Source organism: Triticum aestivum, chromosome 4A (assembly GCF_018294505.1).
Source record: "Triticum aestivum cultivar Chinese Spring chromosome 4A, IWGSC CS RefSeq v2.1, whole genome shotgun sequence".
Taxonomy (NCBI): Eukaryota; Viridiplantae; Streptophyta; class Magnoliopsida; order Poales; family Poaceae; genus Triticum; species Triticum aestivum.
The window spans coordinates 682,282,338-682,301,736 of NC_057803.1; the positions used below are offsets into that span (position 1 = coordinate 682,282,338).

Below are 19,399 nucleotides of genomic sequence, written 5' to 3' on the forward strand. Positions count from 1 at the left end.
TAATGCAAACCTTTACATTGAATTTATGGTATTGAGACAAAATAATATGCACTAATAACTGCTAATTATATCCATCTATATTGTATTATTAGCATGCAAAAGCAAAATCACTCGACTATACGGAAGCCTCGAGTAACATCCTCCGGGACTTTGACCTTCAAAAATGATTACTACACCAACAAACATAAGCATCAAATAGTAAGCTATTTAGTAATAGGATTTTCATACTATACCGCTGTTGGGGGTGGGAGAGAAGTAGAGCTCCAGGAGGCATCCTTTGTGGAGAAACCATTAGAGTGTTGCCCCAGGTTGGCATAATTAGTACTTACACAACTCCTGATAAAGCATACGATAATGTGTAATCCAATCCAATTCATTTCATAATGGGCGGTGGCTCTATCAAGCAATATCGTCCTCGTTCCAGGTGTGCCATAGAGCAGAACGCACATGAATGAGTATAGTAGTTAGGAGGGCATCTCAGGATGGTGATAACTGTATCGTTGCATCCCTGAGCTAACTGCATAATATGGTACTTCAAAGCACATTTTTCTTGAAACTTCCCAGGCGGCTTAATACTAACACGAAGAAACAGTTACATATAAAGCAGAGGCGTAAATTCACCTTCTCCGCGATGATCCTTCACCATAAAAGGTTCAGTTTTTACTTCCCAGACTCTAGCACCATTAAAAACATTTCTTGAACCTAGGTACTATGACAATCGCATACATGTAGCAGAGAGGTATATTCTCAATGATCAGTACCAATGCTCCTATGAAACACCATATAAGCTTGACTATCTTTTGTACGGAAGATTCAGACAATTGAAATCTGAAAGAAAAGTAGTGTAGTCCAGAAAAGAAAGGCACTAAAATGTACATCTATATATGATATCCAGAGAGCTCAAAAATAGTAAATTACTGCATGGTTGGTTGCAGGAGGTTGATATTTTCCTCACTGTACTCTAAATAGAGAAATAGGCGGCAGTGTGATTAAAAAGACAATATATCAAGTCACCAGTACAACATGGACATGGTTTTTTTAGTTGTTACAACTAACAAAAAATGAGCTTCTTGAATAGGTGAAGAATTTATGAAAGAAAAGGAGATAAGGACAAAGCAAACTGGAATGAGCCTTGATTAGGTAAGGAAACCCCAAACAGAGTCGCTACAATCTGAAAAGGCTCTAAGTTGGCACAATCATATTTAGATACTGGGACCAACTTGCGAGGATTCACCTATCTGGATATATATCGCATAAAACATTAACTACATGATTATTTTCCCATGAAGTTCTGTACACAGCTTACAATAAAATAGCTCGGTTCATCTACACTAATTTTTGCTCAGATCGATGGCGACATGTGACAGAATGGTACACGTAGCCTAAGCAAGAGGATTGAGAAATCCAAAGTGGAAGGCAATACACCAACCATTAATCAACCAAGAATAGTCAAAAAATTAAGAGCATGTGCCATACTCATACCAAATGGAGAAAGATTGAAATGAGAAAATGTTTTTCCATGAAGGAACAAAATTAAGACAACATGAATGGATAAAGTAAGAGGATTGGTCCTTTGTAAAGAAGAACTGGGAAGGAAGTACAAATCTAACCTTGGAATGAGGATTGATTATTCTTGTCTATCATCCCAACAAAGCATTTTCTCAAAGCTTTCTCTGCAATGTAGCGCGCTAGCACTCTACAATGCAAAAAAAATCATGAATATATTAGTATGTGAATGTGAATAAGATAAATAATATGAAGTCATGTATATGCATTAGATACTTGCTAGTGCCTGTGCCACCATCACCAGAATCCTTTAGTTAGGTTCAGAATATTTACTTTGAGTTGTAGCAGTCATCATCTATGCTTAACCCAGTTTTAGGGGAAATACTTAAGAATGATGAGGAAAAAATATCTATATAAGTAGCTCACATTTTAAAGCAGGCAGGCACACCTATTCCACAGCGATTTAGTTTTAGGGAGCTTGTAAAACTAAAAGACATAAACTATTTTAAACATGTACTGTCTTTGGGAAGCTTTAGGAATGTAGTGTATTAAGTAAGAGGCAGGAGTTGTGGATGTTTGAAAAATAACCCCTGAAAGAAATATGTGTCTAAAAAGATAGGAAATCAAGGTGCTCATGTTACCTTCTGAAGGTAGAAAATCACATGTAAAGCAAGAAGTGAGTTATAAGGGATCATATGCATTGATGCTTTTTTTATAGGGTGCACTACTAAAATACTATGGTATAGTGTGTACGCAAGTAATGGGCAACAATTGATACATGTATATTATTATGTTAGAAGTATTTAGTATAATCAACCCACACAAAGTTACTGTTTTCTATCTAGTATAATGTCATACATGGAAACATGAAACTGGTATGGCTACAATCATTTAGACCTCTCTCTCTCCCTCTCCATGGCCCCTGATCTCTTTCTCATCATTGGTGATACAACATAAAGAGAAAAGAGAGACTAAAACACATGAGAGCTAGAGGATATACATTTTATCTACATTTTAAATATGTACAGAGAAGTAACTCTGGATGTCAATGTTAATGCAACAAGGAATCTAATGGTTTTCCAATGCATATAAGTAGCCTGATCAACATAGTTTCTGAATATATATGTAACTCATTTTATTGATTAGAGTAGCCATTGTATCAAGCAGTTTTGGATCTTCTGAATCTCAAGCAAAAAGATTGAAAACCAACTATTTCCTAAAATTACATATCAAAGAATATCCTATTTCAAATATAGATAAAGTAACATGCCAAAGCAAGCAAATTTAATAAATATGGGAGATTATTTATTTCCACAAGCTGAATCAAGCTCTCGACCAACATTTTCTTACCATATAAGGAAGCTCATGTCTAGAGCCGCGGAAGTGCAAACGTCCAAAGATATAATATTGCGCAAAAGCCGCTAGGCAAGCTTTCATGGAGTATTCGGCGTTTCAATTGTTCAGAGATGAGACATCCAAATCTGGACATCGCGTCAGTATTATCTCAGCCTGCATAAAATGAATTAAAATGTATGAGAAAGATAAAATATTCCTGAGTTTTAGGAAGCTAAGAACCAATTAATATATTTTTGGGCAAGAAAGAAGTGTATAAAATTAGAATAACAGGGTGTAGTACAATCTCAATAAATAATTTAAGCTAGGAAAAAAGAGTACATAATTCAGTCTGGTGTTTTTATTTCCATTCACAATTCATTGACATAAATTTATCTTCTCTCTTCATTTGTGCGAGACTGCAGCTACATATTTAAGTCACATATGTACATGAGCTTTTTTACGCACATAACTAAACTAAGATCATGCTTTCGCTTTTTAAATCATGATTGGATGCTAGCATTTATTCCATGGCTCCAACATCAGTTAACCAGAAGGTTTGATGCAATACAATCCATCATCGCTGCAGCAGCCGATACAATCAATTTATAATGTAAAATGGATGGATCAAGCACAAAAAGGCCATGAAAGTACACACATGCATAGATTCACCACCATTTGGAGAAAAAAATTCATCCACCACTCTCTGGAAAATTCCTTACTTACCGCGGCTTAGTGGTGATGAACACTTCCGGCCTTGGACATCCTCCAACTCAGATGTGACAAAAGACCGGCTCATTGTGGAACCGCACAGGAGCTTCCGCGACTCCATCCCCCTCCTATAGAGTCGTTGTTCTTGAGCGGGCCCAAGTTGGCGGCAGCCCCATTGTAACGCCCAGGACACATCCGCCGGTGGTCGTTACTCCTTGCGGCATCTAGACTGGCCCCACAGATCAATACTAGTCTTTTCTGCGCAATTTGTCCTCACTCGTGCGCACCCGGGAGTCGTTGTTCTTGAGGGGGCCCAAGTTGGCGGCAGCCCCATTGTAACGCCCCGGACACATCCGCCGGTGGTCGTTACTCCTGGCGGGATCTAGACTGGCCCCACAGATCAATACTAGTCTTTTCTGCGCACTTTGTCCTCACTCGTGCGCACCCGGGAGCAACTTCCCGGTCGGTCACCCATCTTGACACTACTCCAAGTTGAGCACGCTTAACTTTGGAGTTCTGTCTGAATGGGCTCCCGGAAAAGAAGGAATTCCTTATTGATATGAGTAGTCTATCATCCTTAATAAGCCAGGCCATTACATACACCCCCACTCAGAGAAACCGGCGTCCTCGTCGGGCCACAGGAACGTTCCCTCTTGGCACATACGTCTGTGCATCCAGTTCGGTACATGTGCCATGTCGGGTGCCACGACGGGTCACAGACGTCATGAACAACATGACCGCGCACCTGTCCGCAAACATTCATGTAACCGCGAGGGTCGGCTCTGATACCAACTTGTAACGCCCCGGACACATCCGCTGGTGGTCGTTACTCCTGGCGGGATCTAGACTGGCCCCACAGATCAATACTAGTCTTTTCTGCGCACTTTATCCTCACTCGTGCGCACCCGGGAGCAACTTCCCGGTCGGTCACCCATCCTGACACTACTCCAAGCTGAGCACGCTTAACTTTGGAGTTTTGTCCGAATGGGTTCCCGGAAAAGAAGGAATTCCTTATTGATATGAGTAGTCATCCCTAATAAGCCAGGCCATCACACCCATCACCTAAACAAATTGAACTGTTAATGATCCAAATCATAGGTACCAATAGTAACTCAAAATGGCAGTAATGAACGCACGGGTGAATCTGAAGCCATTGAAAGAAATTAGTGAAATTCAAAAGAATAAATCTGGGACATCTCTCTGAAGTATCTTAGTATGATCCAGAATGTCTGAGAACAAAAGCAATGTTGAAATGGAAATTACCCCAAATCTGCAGGTACATGTTGCTAACAACAAATTGCATGACTTATAAAATACATCAACTATGTCACAAGCTATCAGGACTTCCGAATCATAATGAGTTTCACATTTAGTGTACATGAAGAGTCCAACCAATTAATATATGATCTAGAAAAGTATACATGCACATTAACTTAAGTACTCTCAATCAAACTAAGCAATTGAATTCACAAGCATGGGATTATAGAGAACCCGGCAATAATAAAGAATGTTTCGGGTTTAAAAATAAGGATGATCAGGACAAACCTGCGTAAACACGTTTTAGAATGTGTCTCAGTGTGTGAGTATATTCATCATTGGACATCTCATTGATAGTTTCCAAATTTCCCGTGCATCGCCTAGACAGAGCTTGGGGGAGGCTCTCTTCCTCTCATATGCATCTCTTTCCTGATGAAATTATGAAAGCATATGATAAAACAATGTTAAGAAAATAAAACATTTGCATACGTCTTTTGTGCAAGTATCTCAACTGTAACTAAGGGTGAGTTGGAAACAACATGTCTCTTACCGTGTTGTCAGGGATAGCTAGCGCCTAGTAAACAAAAATGATTTCAGTTGGAAAACATAATTTCTGATGAAGTAGCATGATATTTGCAACCAGTCTGATTTGCTTCTATGTATTTTATTGAAGAAGAAAAACTACACCAACACCAACCAGAACGTGGGAACGAAAAAGAAAACGCAAAACTGTGTTGGTCATTGCCATAGCTGCAAGTCAATGAATTCTAAGATATTCTCCAACTCAAGAGGTACACCACCGTACATGCAATGCAAGCTACAATCATTATCATCTCTGAATGATCTTAATTCACAAAAGGAGTCTATTCACCATTAGTCAGTAGAAAGGAGATACAAGTCTTATGCGTAAGTAACATGATGGAAAATTAGATGCCAACCATTTATGTGATATTCAAACTTACTATATATTCCAAATTGCAAAAGAAAAAACTTTAGACAAAAGCCTGCACGATTACCGTCTAGATCTCATATAAAAATTTATTCAGAAGCCTAGAGCGGTGATTACTGAATAGTACTAATGCTAGCGTAGAGAGTATTAACTTGTTGTGAAAACGGAAGACCATATGGCCAAGAGTTTGTTGCGCCCAAAGGGTATGGCGTCCTCCCGTGGCCGACAGCGACGTGCAGCGCCCTGGATCAACCGTCCATAGCGACCTCCTTGACGCGACAGTTCCCGCCATCCAGCGCGCGCTCAATACCTGGGAAAAAAATCCCGCCCAAATCAGGATCCAGCGCAAAAAAAAAACAGACTCCCAAATCAGAGGCGATGCAGGGCAAAATCCATGATGCGGCCGTGGCGGCACCAATCTCTGCCGGGGAAGAAAAGAACAGCGCAATCGCGTAAGAAGGGCCAGCCGCTTGACCCGATGCCTGCGAGGTCGTCGCTTTCCTCGACGCGACCCTCCATGCGATTAACGCGACCATGCCCTGCCGCGGCGTCCGTGGGAATCCGCCATGGAGGAGATCGGGAGCCAACGGCAGCGCCGCTTACTCGAGGGGATCGAGAGGACGGCGGCGGCGGCGACGGGAGGGGATCGAGAGGAACGGCGTTCCTCCTGCGGGGTGGTTTTCTTGAGGGTGCGTGTATGGGGTGGGGTGAGGTGGGGTAGGAGGTGGGCGAAGGTTAACCGACGAAAAAAAACCGAACGAAAGTGATAGACGAAAATTAACCGGCGAAGACTACCAATTGCTTCATTAGGAGTAGAGATACTCTTCCTTTAGGAATAGATAAAGTAGCACCCTCATGTTGCGTCATTTGTTCATCGTCTCGGATTGCTTGCCGGTTATTAAAGATGGTCAAGACAGATCGGCAGGTAGCTACAGTGCCATCATTCATGGGATTAACCTCAGGGCGAAAGAGTTTAAAGAATGTCGTTCCATTCATGGGGTTAGGAGTGGTAAACTTTGAAGCAGGTTTATTAGTTAATTTTCCTCTGTCTTTAGAGTTTTTTTTTAACACTCTGTCTTTAGAGTTTGGTTGCCATGTTTTGCTTCATACGCCACATGATCAATTAACAATTTCTATGAACATTTTCTAATAAAGTCGCATGATCCCTAAAATGAAGCACCCCCATTTTTTTGCAAGGATAACTTTCTGTCTATTCACCAACTGTCAAGATAGTATAAAGAACATCAAAAGTAACCCCCCCCCCCAGTTGAAGCAGTTGGAAGAATTAGATCACCAAAAAAAGCATGTACCATTGAAGAGCGCAGGTTTTTGTTCTTTTCACTTTGTTTTTTCTTCCCTTTTCCTTTTTTATTTTTCTTTAATGTTTTCCCTTTTTATTTATATTTTATCCTTATTTTTCATTTTGCAAATATCTTCAAAATGCATGAATATATGCTGAAATCATGGACATTTTCAGAAGTTGCGAACATTCTTAAAATTCGAGAATATTTTTTCAATCGTGATTTTTTTAATTTGCAAACATTTTAAGACATTCGTGGACATTTTTGGAAATTGTGAATATTTGTTTCAAAACTGTGAACTTTTTTGAATTCAAAAACATTTTTAAACAATCGTGAATGTCTTTTTGAATTGGCAAAAAAGTTCATAATTTGGGAACAACATTTGAAAATTCCGGAAAAAATGTGTTCGTGAACTTTCTTTTAAGAGCATAACTGTTCTTGAATCAGTGAACATTTATTGAACCGATGAACTTTTTCTGAAATTTGGGAAGAATATTTAAAATTCATGGAAATTTATGAATTGTGTGAACATATTCTAAAAATGCAACAACATCATTTGAATTCACAAACATTTTGTTCAAATTTATGAACTGTTTTAGTGTACCTTTTTTCAAAATTATAAAAAGTTTATTATTTCCCAAACATTTTTTCACAATCATGAAAAAAAATTGAATATGCAAAACATTTTTTAAAAATAAAAAAATTGAATCCGTCAACCAAGTTATGCTTTTCCAGCCACAAAAGGGTGTGCGGGGTGAGCGTGGGTTACGCGTTCCGCGTCTTTGCGGCCGCAAAGGCTATATCTCACTTTTAGCCAGCCCGACGAATGACTTGCCAGAAGCGCCTACAGTAACGGGCCGGACCATTAGCGCATACCTAAAACAAATAATAAGTGGAGGAAAAAGGGGGCACGCATGAATCTAACCCAGGATCGTTCACTTGCAGCGCAGCGCCGGTTTTCTTCAGTTCTTTCTCTGTTTGTACTAGTTTTTCTTTTCTTTCTTTTTTAAGGTTTTCTTTGTTTTCGTTTCATTTTTCACTAGCATTTTTATTTTCTTTCCTTTTCTTTTTCTTCCTTTTCTTCAGTTTTGTTTGTTTCTTTTCTTTTTTTCATTCGTTTCCTTTTGTTTCCTCTCTGGGTTTCAATGTTTTTCTATACACATTTTTATATATCTATTATATTTTTCTAATACATGTTTAATCATTTCCAATAGAAGATTAACATTTACTGAATACATGGTCAAAAAAATTTCTATACAAATTTAATAGAATACCTTATTAACATTTTTAATATAGGGTCAATATTTTCATACACATTTTACATTTTTGATTAAAATACTTGATTAACATTTTCGAAATACAAATTTAGCATTTTTAGTACATTATCAACATTTTTCTATACATTTTACACATTTTTCAAATGTTTGATTAACAGTTTTTTAATACATTGTCAATACTTTTTAATATGTAATCAGCATTTTTTTTTCTATAGACATGTAAAAAGATTCAATTGCTTGATTAACATTTTTAATACACAATTTTTATTTCAAATGCTTGGATTAGCAAATTCATGATCAACTTCTTTCATACAAATTGCTTTTGTAATATATTTATTTTGAATATTTGGAATTATAAACAAAGGTTAGAAAGGGAAAGAAAAAACTTAAAATTGAAAAAAAAAACAAGGTTGTGGTCCCCTGCGTGCCTGGGCAGCCCATCTGGCACCTTCGTTCAGACGAGTCTTCCATCGAACTTGCTTGAAGCAAGGTACAGTCGCGACCCATTGCAGCACATATTATGAGGAATATGATGTCCCCGATGTTGGAATATAAGGAAAATTCATGATTAATTTTAGTAAATAATTCATGACTAAAATAAAAAATATCATGCAAGAGTCTAGCATACTAAATGAACAAGAAAACATGCACAGTAGCATCACACAAGAAATAGCAACTATAGATAGAGACATTAACGAATCACGATGGATGGATGCATTGTTCGTTAGCTGCTGGGGGAGTGGCGTTGTTGATGACAATGTTGGTGACGGCGATGAGTAACATCGCCCAACTTGGACGAAAAATGGCCCATGATGATGAAACTGAGCAGTCACGCGGATCGCTTCGCAAAAACCTAATTTGTCGTCTTCGGGTGCAGGATCACGAGGATGAAAGGTTTTGGAGACCTGCTCTCCCGCGCGCCGGTGTTCGGGATGGAATAGACTGTGGCAGCTCAAGTTGCTAGATGAGGCAAAACCCTAAGTGTTTACGATGTGTCTTTAACTATGGCCGGTAGCAGTATATATAATAGAACAAGAGGTGATATCATGTCGCGATCATGATTTCGAACCGACTTGGATTCAAAGCTGTATACTTACCGGATAAAAAATAATTAACTTTTCTGTCAAGACATCAAAAATAAAATGACAAAAGGAAGTTGCATCACTATAAGGCAACTGACTGGATTTCGTCGGACCATTCACGCGCATGTGGCATGCGCGCCCCAACCCTAACCCGAGCCCGACTCGGCCAGGCAAGGCGAGCGAGCGCGTGTGATCTCCTATTTCTCTCCTCAGCATACCACTTAGAGTGGTGGAGAGAACCCACTATATGAAGAGGTTTCACACCTCCTCAACTTCTTTGGTGGGACTAAACTTTAGAGCTATCACTGTTGGGTTTCGTAGTAATTTCAAAAAAATTCCTACGCTCACGCAAGATCATAGTGATGCATAGCAACGAGAGGGGGAGAGTGTGATCTACGTACCCTTGTAGATCGACAACGGAAGCGTTTGGTTGATGTAGTCGTACGTCTCCATGGCCCGACCGATCAAGCACCGAAACTACGGCACCTCCGAGTTCTAGCACACGTTCAGCTCAATGACGATCCCCGGACTCCGATCCAGAAAAGTGTCGGGGAAGAGTTTCGTCAGCATGACGGCGTGGTGACGATCTTAATGTACTACTGTCGCAGGGCTTCGCCTAAGCACCACTACAATATTATCGAGGACTATGGTGGAAGGGGGCACCGCACACGGCTAAGAGTATGATCACGTGGATCAACTTGTGTCTCTAGGGGTGCCCCTGCCTCCGTATATAAAGGTTCAAGGGAGGGGGGCCGGCCGGCCAAGGTGTGGCGCGCCAGGAGGAGTCCTACTCCTTCTGGGAGTAGGACTCCCCCCCTTTCCTAGTTGGAATAGGATTCGTGGAGTGGGAAAAGAGAGAGAGAGAGAAGGAGGGGGGCGCCGGCCCCCTCTCTCCTTGTCCTATTCGGACTAGGGGTGAGGGGCGCGCGGCCCAGCCCTGGCTGCCTCTTCTCTTCTTCCACTAAGGCCCACTAAGGCCCACTAAGGCCCATATACTTCCCGGGGGTTCCGGTAACCTCCCAGTACTCCGGTAAAATCCCGATTTCACCCGGAACACTCCCGGGGGTTCTTTATGTCTCGACCATTTCGAGACTCCTCGTCATGTCCGTGATCACATCCGGGACTCCGAACAACCTTCGGTACATCAAAATGCATAAACTCATAATATAACTATCATCGTAACCTTAAGCGTGCGGACCCTACGGGTTCGAGAACAATGTAGACATGACCGAGACACGTCTCCGGTCAATAACCAATAGCGGAACCTGGATGCTCATATTGGCTCCTACATATTCTACGAAGATCTTTTATCGGTCAGACCGCATAACAACATACGTTGTTCCCTTTGTCATCGGTATGTTGCTTGCCCGAGATTCGATCGTCGGTATCCCATACCTAGTTCAATCTCGTTACCGGCAAGTCTCTTTACTCGTTCTGTAATACATCATCCCGCAAATAACTCATTAGTTGCAATGCTTGCAAGGCTTAAGTGATGTGCATTACCGAGAGGGCCCAGAGATACCTCTCCGACAATCGGAGTGACAAATCCTAATCTCGAAATACGCCAACCCAACATGTACCTTTGGAGACACCTATAGAGCTCCTTTATAATCACCCAGTTACGTTGTGACGTTTGGTAGCACACAAAGTGTTCCTCTGGCAAACGGGAGTTGCATAATCTCATAGTCATAGGAACATGTATAAGTCATGAAGAAAGCAATAGCAACATACTAAACGATCGGGTGCTAAGCTAATGGAATGAGCCATGTCAATCAGATCATTCAACTAATGATGTGATCCTATTAATCAAATGACAACTCTTTGTCCATGGTTAGGAAACATAACCATCTTTGATTAATAAGCTAGTCTATAGAGGGATACTAGTGACACTCTGTTTGTCTATGTATTCACACATGTATTATGTTTCCGGTTAATACAATTCTAGCATGAATAATAAACTTTTATCATGATATAAGGAAATAAATAATAACTTTATTATTGCCTCTAGGGCATATTTCCTTCAGTCTCCCACTTGCACTAGAGTCAATAATCTAGATTACACAGTAATGATTCTAACACCCATGGAGCCTTGGTGCTGATCATGTTTTGCTCGTGGAAGAGGCTTAGTCAACGGGTCTGCAACATTCAGATCCGTATGTATCTTGCAAATCTCTATGTCTCCCACCTGAACTAGATCCCAGATGGAATTGAAGCGTCTCTTGATGTGCTTGGTTCTCTTGTGAAATCTGGATTCCTTCGCCAAGGCAATTGCACCAGTATTGTCACAAAAGATTTTCATTGGACCCGATGCACTAGGTACGACACCTAGATCGGATATGAACTCCTTCATCCAGACTCCTTCATTTGCTGCTTCCGAAGCAGCTATGTATTCCGCTTCACACGTAGATCCCGCCACGACGCTTTGTTTAGAACTGCACCAACTGACATCTCCACCGTTTAATGTAAACACGTATCCGGTTTGCGATTTAGAATCGTCCGGATCAGTGTCAAAGCTTGCATCAACGTAACCGTTTACGATGAGCTCTTTGTCACCTCCATATACGAGAAACATATCCTTAGTCCTTTTCAGGTACTTCAGGATGTTCTTGACCGCTGTCCAGTGATCCACTCCTGGATTACTTTGGTACCTCCCTGCTAGACTTATAGCAAGGCACACATCAGGTCTGGTACACAGCATTGCATACATGATAGAGCCTATGGCTGAAGCATAGGGAACATCTTTCATCTTCTCTCTATCTTCTGCAGTGGTCGGGTATTGAGTCCGACTCAACTTCACACCTTGTAACACAGGCAAGAACCCTTTCTTTGCTTGATCCATTTTGAACTTCTTCAAAATCTTGTCAAGGTATGTGCTTTGTGAAAGTCTAATTAAACGTCTCGATCTATCTCTATAGATCTTTATGCCTAATATGTAAGCAGCTTCACCGAGGTCTTTCATTGAAAAACTCTTATTCAAGTATCCCTTTATGCTATCCAGAAATTCTATATCATTTCCAATCAGTAATATGTCATCCACATATAATATCAGAAATGCTACAAAGCTCCCACTCACTTTCTTGTAAATACAGGCTTCTCCAAAAGTTTGTATAAAACCAAATGCTTTGATCACATTATCAAAGCGTTTATTCCAACTCCGAGAGGCTTGCACCAGTCCATAAATGGATCGCTGGAGCTTGCACACTTTGTTAGCTCCCTTTGGATCGACAAAACCTTCCGGTTGCATCATATACAACTCTTCTTCCAGAAATCCATTCAGGAATGCAGTTTTGACATCCATCTGCCAAATTTCATAATCATAAAATGCGGCAATTGCTAACATGATTCGGACAGACTTAAGCATCGCTACGGGTGAGAAGGTCTCATCGTAGTCAATCCCTTGAACTTGCCGAAACCCTTTTGCGACAAGTCGAGATTTGTAGACAGTAATATTACCATTGGCGTCAGTCTTCTTCTTGAAGATCCATTTATTCTCAATTGCTTGCCGATCATTGGGCAAGTCAACCAAAGTCCATACTTTGTTCTCATACATGGATCCCATCTCAGATTTCATGGCTTCAAGCCATTTTGCGGAATCTGGGCTCACCATCGCTTCTTCATAGTTTGTAGGTTCATCATGATCTAGTAGCATGACTTCCAGAACAGGATTACCGTACCACTCTGGTGCGGATCTCACTCTGGTTGATCTACGAGGTTCAGTGGTATCTTGTTCTGAAGTTTCATGATCATTATCATTAGCTTCCTCACTAATTGGTGTAGGTGTCACAGAAACAGTTTTCTGTGATGCACTACTTTCCAATAAGGGAGCAGGTACAGTTACCTCGTCAAGTTCTACTTTCCTCCCACTCACTTCTTTCGAGAGAAACTCCTTCTCTAGAAAGTTTCCGAACTTAGCAACAAAAGTCTTGCCTTCGGATCTGTGATAGAAGGTGTATCCAATAGTCTCCTTTGGATATCCTATGAAGACACATTTCTCCGATTTGGGTTCGAGCTTATTAGGTTGAAGCTTTTTCACATAAGCATCGCAGCCCCAAACTTTCAGAAACGACAACTTTGGTTTCTTGCCAAACCATAGTTCATAAGGCGTCGTCTCAACGGATTTTGATGGTACCCTATTTAACGTGAATGCGGCCGTCTCCAAAGCATAACCCCAAAACGATAGCGGTAAATCAGTAAGAGACATTATAGATCGCACCATATCTAGTAAAGTACGATTACGACGTTCGGACACACCATTACGATGTGGTGTTCCGGGTGGCGTGAGTTGCGAAACTATTCCGCATTGTTTCAAATGTACACCAAACTCGTAACTCAAATATTCTCCTCCACGATCAGATCGTAGAAACTTTATTTTCTTGTTACGATGATTTTCAACTTCACTCTGAAATTCTTTGAACTTTTCAAACGTTTCAGACTTATGTTTCATTAAGTAGATATACCCATATATGCTTAAATCATCTGTGAAGGTGAGAAAATAACGATATCCGCCACGAGCCTCAATATTCATCGGACCACATACATCTGTATGTATGATTTCCAACAAATCTGTTGCTCTCTCCATAATACCGGAGAACGGCGTTTTAGTCATCTTGCCCATGAGGCACGGTTCGCAAGTACCAATTGATTCATAATCAAGTGGTTCCAAAAGTCCATCAGTATGGAGTTTCTTCATGCGCTTTACACCGATATGGCCTAAACGACAGTGCCACAAATAAGTTGCACTATCATTATCAACTCTGCATCTTTTGGCTTCAACATTATGAATATGTGTGTTACTACTATCGAGATTCAATAAGAATAGACCACTCTTCAAGGGTGCATGACCATAAAAGATATTACTCATATAAATAGAACAACCATTATTCTCTGATTTAAATGAATAACCGTCTCGCATCAAACAAGATCCAGATATAATGTTCATGCTTAACGCTGGCACCAAATAACGATTATTTAGGTCTAATATTAATCCCGAAGGTAGATGTAGAGGTAGCGTGTCGACCGCGATCACATCGACTTTGGAACCGTTTCCCACGCACATCGTCACCTCGTCCTTAGCCAATCTTTGCTTAATCCGTAGTCCCTGTTTCGAGTTGTAAATATTAGCAACAGAACCAGTATCAAATACCCAGGTGCTACTGCAAGCATTAGTAAGGTACACATCAATAACATGTATATCACATATACCTTGTTCACCTTGCCATCCTTCTTATCCGCCAAATACTTGGGGCAGTTCCGCTTCCAGTGACCAGTCTGCTTGCAGTAGAAGCACTCAGTTTCAGGCTTAGGTCCAGACTTGGGTTTCTTCTCTTGAGCAGCAACTTGCTTGTTGTTCTTCTTGAAGTTCCCCTTCTTCTTCCCTTTGCCCTTTTTCTTGAAACTAGTGGTCTTGTTGACCATCAACACTTGATGCTCCTTTTTGATTTCTACCTCCGCAGCTTTCAGCATTGCGAAGAGCTCGGGAATAGTCTTATTCATCCCTTGCATATTATAGTTCATCACAAAGCTCTTGTAGCTTGGTGGCAGTGATTGGAGAATTCTGTCAATGACGCAATCATCTGGAAGATTAACTCCCATTTGAATCAAGTGATTATTATACCCAGACATTTTGAGTATATGCTCATTGACAGAACTGTTCTCCTCCATCTTGCAGCTATAGAACTTATTGGAGACTTCATATCTCTCAATCTGGGCATCTGCTTGAAATATTAACTTTATGCTCCATGACGTTCAAAACATCGTTGAAGTTCCGGTTCTAAGCCGTAAAGCATGGCACACTGAACTATCGAGTAGTCATCAGCTTTGCTCTGCCAGACATTCACAACATCTGGTGTTGCTCCAGCAGCAGGCCTGGCACCCAGCGGTGCTTCCAGGACGTAATTCTTCTATGCAGCAATGAGGATAATCCTCAAGTTACGGACCCAGTCCGTGTAATTTCTACCATCATCTTTCAACTTTGATTTCTCAAGAAATGCATTAAAATTCAACGGAACAACAGCACGGGCCATTTATCTACAATCATACATAAACAAGCAAGATACTATCAGGTACTAAGTTCATGATAAATTTAGGTTCAATTAATCATATTACTTAAAGAACTCCCACTTAGATAGACATCCCTCTAATCCTCTAAGTGATTACGTGATCCAAATCAACTAAACCATGTCCGATCATCACGTGTGAAAGAACATGCGGTGCCCCCATGTTTGGTTTTGGAAATTGATGACAATCTCTATGGACTAATGGTTTCCTTGAGTTATATTTGAAGGTTTTGTCCATAGGCTTTTCTTGGAGTACATGTGTTGGTTTCAAGAAAAGTTTGTGTCGACCAAGGTGCTATTCAAGGAATTATCCAAAGATTGGTCATTTGAGAGTTGAGCTTATTGCAAGCATGTCTCGAAGAAGAAGATTGTGTGATCATTCATGTTTACCTTCAAGACATCATCCAAACGAAGAGAGTTGGAAAGATTCAAGGTTGATCAAGACTAAGTCAAGAGTGAATCAAGTTGATCAACTCACAAAGCATAGAAGATGTACCGAGAGGGATCAAGTGATCCCATGGTTTGGTAAGCATTGTCCATTGTGCTTTGTGTACTAACCCATGGTCTATGTGAGAGTTCTACGTGGGGTTAGCTACATGTTCATGGGCTTGTGTCAAGAGGAAGATATCTCTCAACCCATGGAGAGGATGACATCAAGTGGTGATCGTCATCAAGATTGCCGTGTGCAAGTTCAAGTGGATCATCGCGAAGAGATCAAGTGCTTGAAGCTTTCCGGCCATTGTGGTGACAATGGACTTGTGAAGATGTGCCGAAGAGTGGCTCACCCATAGTGGTCTATGGGGGGGGCAATCATCTAGTCTTCATCGTGCCAACACAATCAAGGAAGGTGGTCCAACTTGAGGAAGTCAAGATCGTCATCATCTAGCTCAAGTGGACCATGTGCAAGGCAAAGGTTTGCCCTTGATAGGTTTTCTATTTTACCGGTCTCATGATGGTAGTTGGGAGACCGGGTTATAGGATCGATTGCCGTACTATCTAGGGGGGCTCTCGATGAGTAGCTTGATCGTATCGTTCGTAGAGAGCTCAAACCATTGCATCCTTGCATCATCTTTCTTGGTTCTTGTTTGGTTCTCTTTGTGAGTCTTAGAGCTTATGGTCATCTTGTTTTCAACAAGCTTGAGTTTGCTCAATTCGGAGCTCATTTGCAGAAGTTATGGCAGTTCTGATTTTCTTGAGTGTGGTTTTTGTCAGGGTCCCAGCGGTAGTACCGTGGTACCCAGCGGTAGTACCGCTGAGGAGTCACAAGCGGCAGTACCGCTCTGCAGCAGTAGTACCGCGGGCCACAGCGGTAGTACCGCTCCTCGGAGCGGTAGTACCGCTTGATGGTCTCAGCAGTAGTACCGTTGCGGCTCCGTGCTCCTACCGCCTCGACTCGAGTGCGCTTTTTCTCGTGTCGGGTTTTGCGGCACTTGCTGTGGTAGTAGTGGCGGTAATACCGCTTATTAGCGGTAGTACCGCCCTGCCTCCACGGTAGTATCGCTCTGGGTCCCAGCCCCAGCCCCTTTTCTTCTGGCGCGGCAGTACCGCTGAAGGGGAGCGGTAGTGCCGCTTATGAGCGGTAGTACCGCCCTGCCTCCGCGGTAGTACCATTCTCTGCGGGGCTGAGTGGGGGATAACGGTTGGATTTTCCCCCTCCTATAAAAGGGGGTCTTCTTCCCCTTTGAACCTTATCCTTTAAGCTCGTGTTCTTCCCCCATTGTTGACCTTCTTCGAGCTTGCTAACTCTCAATACCTCCATGGATTCTTGCTAGTTTTTGAGGGAAAAGAGAGAGGAGATCTAGATCCACATTTCCACCAATCACTTTCTCCTCTATGTGAGGGGAACCCCTTGGATCTAGATCTTGGAGTTCTTGGTGTTCTCTTTCTTGTTCTTCCTCTCATTTTCCTCCCTAGCATTAGTTGCTTCGATGGGATTTGAGAGAGAAGGACTTGGGCACTCCGTGTGCCCTTGCCATTGCATTTGGTGCATCGGTTTGAGTTCTCCACGTGATACATGGAAGTTACAAGTTGAGAAGCTTATTACTCTTGGGTGCTTGGTACCCTTGAGCTTGTTCCTCTTGGGTGCTTGGGCGACCTAGACGGTTGTTGGTGTTCGGAGCTCAATCATTATGGTGCAAAGCTCCGGGTAAGCATCGGGGTCTCCAATTAGGTTGTGGAGATCGCCCCGAGCAATTTGACGGGTACCGGTGACCGCCCCCAAGGGTTGCCAAAGTGTACGGGTTCGGTGACCGCCCCCAAGGGTTGCCATTTGTACGGGTTCGGTGACCGCCCTCAAGGGTCCCTTAGTGGAATCACGACATCTTGCATTGTGCGAGAGCGTGAGGAGATTACGGTGGCCCTAGTGGCTTCTTGAGGAGCATTGTGCCTCCACACCGCTCCAAACGGAGATTAGCATCCGCAAGGGTGTGAACTTCGGGATACATCATCGTCTCCGCGTGCCTCGGTTATCTCTTACCCGAGCCCCTTTACTTATGCACTTTACTTTGTGATAGCCAAATTGTCTCTTGTCATATATCTTGCTATCACATAGTTGCTTATCTTGCTTAGCATAAGTTGTTGGTGTACATAGGTGAGCCTAGTTGTTTTAGGTTTTGTGCTTGACAAATTAACCGCTAGGTTTATTCCGCATTTGTTCAAGCCTAAACTGTAATTATTTTAAAACGCCTATTCACCCCCCCCCCCTCTAGGCGACATCCACGATCTATCAATGTGAGATGGAGTAGTTTCATTGGTGAACATCACTATGTTGATCATATCTACTATATGATTCACACTCGACCCTTCGGTCTCCGTGTTCCGAGGCCATATCTGTATATGCTTGGCTCGTCAAGTATAACCTGAGTATTCCGCGTGTGCAACTGTTTTGCACCCGTTGTATTTGAACGTAGAGCCTATCACACCCGATCATCATGTGGTGTCTCAGCACGAAGAACTTTCGCAACGGTGCATACTCAGGGAGAACACTTCTTGATAATTTAGTGAGAGATCATCTTATAATGCTACCGTCAATCAAAGCAAGATAAGATGCATAAAAGATAAACATCACATGCAATCAATATAACTGATATGATATGGCCATCATCATCTTGTGCTTGTGATCTCCATCTTTGAAGCACCGTCATGATCACCATCGTCACCAGCGCGACACCTTGATCTCCATCGTAGCATCGTTGTCGTCTCGCCAATCTTATGCTTCCACGACTATCGCTACCGCTTAGTGATAAAGTAAAGCATTACAGCGCGATTGCATTGCATACAATAAAGCGACAACCATATGGCTCCTGCCGGTTGCCGATAATTCGGTTACAAAACATGATCATCTCATACAATAAAATTTAGCATCATGTCTTGACCATATCACATCACAACATGCCCTGCAAAAACAAGTTAGACGTCCTCTACTTTGTTGTTGCATGTTTTACGTGGCTGCTACGGGCTTAAGCAAGAACCAATCTTACCTACGCATCAAAACCACAACGATAGTTTGTCAAGTTGGTGCTGTTTTAACCTTCGCAAGGACCGGGCGTAGCCACACTCGGTTCAACTAAAGTTGGAGAAACTGTCACCCGCAAGCCACCTATGTGCAAAGCACGTCGGGAGAACCGGTCTCGCGTAAGCGTACGCGTAATGTCGGTCCGGGCCGCTTCGTCCAACAATACCGCCGAACCAAAGTATGACATGCTGGTAAGCAGTATGACATATATCGCCCACAACTCACTTGTGTTCTACTCGTGCATATAACATCAACATATAAAACCTAGGCTCGGATGCCACTGTTGGGTTTCGTAGTAATTTCAAAAACTTTCCTATGCTCACGCAAGATCATAGTGATGCATAGCAACGAGAGGGGGAGAGTGTGATCTACGTACCCTTGTAGATCGACAACGGAAGCGTTTGGTTGATGTAG

At 42.0% G+C, this 19,399-nt stretch overlaps 1 long non-coding RNA gene across 1 annotated transcript; it reads right to left on the reverse strand.

Moving 5' to 3' along the window:
- Positions 1-236: 236 nt before the first annotated feature.
- On the reverse strand, positions 237-3,010 carry LOC123083103 (uncharacterized). The gene is made up of 3 exons (XR_006439208.1): positions 2,857-3,010; positions 1,611-1,696; positions 237-336 (listed from the first exon to the last, which is right to left on the reverse strand). It is a non-coding gene; the product is annotated as an uncharacterized lncRNA (long non-coding RNA).
- Between the last annotated feature and the right edge of the window lie 16,389 nt (positions 3,011-19,399).